Genomic DNA, 2,142 nt, shown 5'->3' with positions numbered 1-2,142 from the left:
TTTTATCTTTTCTTTAGTCTTTATTTTGTTTTGGTAATTTAGTAGTTTTATAGGGAGTTTTCTTGCATTTTAGGTAAAGTTTAGGACTTGCATGGTTTTGTTGTGTTAAGTGAAGGACTTCTTGTGCTAATGAGCTCTTGGAGCTTCTAGAATCTTCCTTGTCTTGTTGGTTAGGTTTGGAGTGCAGAAACTGAAGGAGAAAGAAGGCCAAGAAGCATGGAATTGATGAAGAACATAAAGAGGATTGAAAAGAGGAGTTTCAGAAGCCAAAAAGTCATTTTCAAGCGAGCTTGAGCGCCTAGGCGCTGGGGGATGGGCGCCTAGGCGCCAATTAGTCCAGAGAGCATGTTTTCTAAGTGCAATTGGCGCTCAGGCGCTCTGAATTGGCGCCTGAGCGCCCAGTCTCGACCTGTTAGCCTTTAAATAGACTTTTTGCCATTTCTTTTGTAACTTTTGTCATTTTTATCATTTTGTTTCATAAGTTAGAAGAGAGAGCTTGAGTTCTGAAGCTTTGGGAGCTTTCCCTAGGTCTCATGTTCCAGGTTTCATCTTTATTTTCTAGCATGGATTTCATAGCCATGTTTGGCTAAACACCTTTTTGCTTTGGGTTCCTTGTAAGACTCTTGATGTTTTAATCTTATCTCCTTTTTCTTCACATGAATCCTCTGAGTAAACCCTTGAATTCCATATCTATGCTTTATGTTTCAAGTTAGATCATGAGCTAGCTTTATGCTTTTCTATAATATAATGGAAATTTGTTATAGATTAGGGACATGATATGGGATTACCTCTTCTATGCTTGCTACTAGGAATAGAGTAGGGGTTGGGGTTTGTTGGCCTGAATTGCATGCTTAGTGCCTTTAGCAAATGTTTAGGTTGTCAAGGAATTGAACCTATCTTTTGACTTTAGAGGATTGTCTATACAAGGCATTGATAGATGATTACATAGGCTATAACATCAAGGAGAGACTCGGAATTTTTGTGGGGAGAATAGGTTAATTTAAAACTGATTTAGTTAAGCAAGAACCCAAGGAAAGATCACCATTGTTATCACACACTTACATTTCTTAAGTTTGTCACTCAATCACTTGAACAATCAACCCTTAAAACTGAATTTTATTTGCTTTCCAACCGTGAACTCGAATCTTAAACTGAATTGCCACACCAATTCCCTGTGGTTCGATAATTTAAAACCGGGTGAATTCCGTACACTTGCGGATTAACCAACAGACGCCCAGAGAATTGAGTGGATTTGGAAACTCAAAGTGCCCGAGCAAGTGAGATTGTTTATTTGGAAGGTGATGCATCAAGCTATTCAGGTTAATAAAAGTAGGTTCAGATGTAATCTGGCTCCCTCGGCAGCTTGTACCCGTTGTCAGCATGAGATGGAGGACGAGCTTCATTGTCTTAGGGACTGCCCAGCTTCAATGGAACTTTGGCAACGTTTGGGAGCTCCAGCCTGGCCTAATTTTAGACTCGCAGACATTAAAACATGGGTGAAAACTCTGGCTCTCAGCAGGAATGCGAGTAGATTCTTGGCAGGTATGTGGAACTGTTGGAAGTGGAGAAACAATTTGCTGCTAGATGCAAACCCGCGCTCAGTGGAGAAATCGTGGAGAATGCTCTGCCATGACCATGATGATATTATTCGATCAATGTCTGGCGATGATTTGAGTACAAATTCGCATTTCCTGTCGCATTCTTGGAAGAGACCAGTAGAGGGAGAAGTAAAATGCAATTCGGATGGGAGCTTCAGGGAGGAGGCGAATGTTATGGGGGCTGGAGGTGTAATTCGTGACCACCATGGGCACTGGTTGGGTGGATTTTATGCCACAACCACCGCGGGTAGTGCTTTCTTTGCGGAGGCGATTGCACTTCGTGATGTAATGAAGCTCGCGTGGGATCAGGGGAACAGAAAAGTCTGCTGTGAAACGGACTGTGAAGACTTGCTTACAGTTCTAGAACATGAGGAAAATATGCAGTTTCATGAAGCCCACGACGTTCTGAGGGAAATTAAGGACTTGGTGGCTAGGAACTGGACAACGAAACTTTGCCTTATCCTTAGGGATACCAATGAAATAGCTGATTGCCTGGCTCGGAGAGGATCTACTGCAACCAGTTTGGGTCTTAGAATGGTAGTTA

Source organism: Lotus japonicus, chromosome 1 (genome assembly GCF_012489685.1).
Source record: "Lotus japonicus ecotype B-129 chromosome 1, LjGifu_v1.2".
In the NCBI taxonomy this organism is placed as follows: domain Eukaryota; kingdom Viridiplantae; phylum Streptophyta; class Magnoliopsida; order Fabales; family Fabaceae; genus Lotus; species Lotus japonicus.
Note: the sequence above shows the minus strand (reverse complement) of the source record.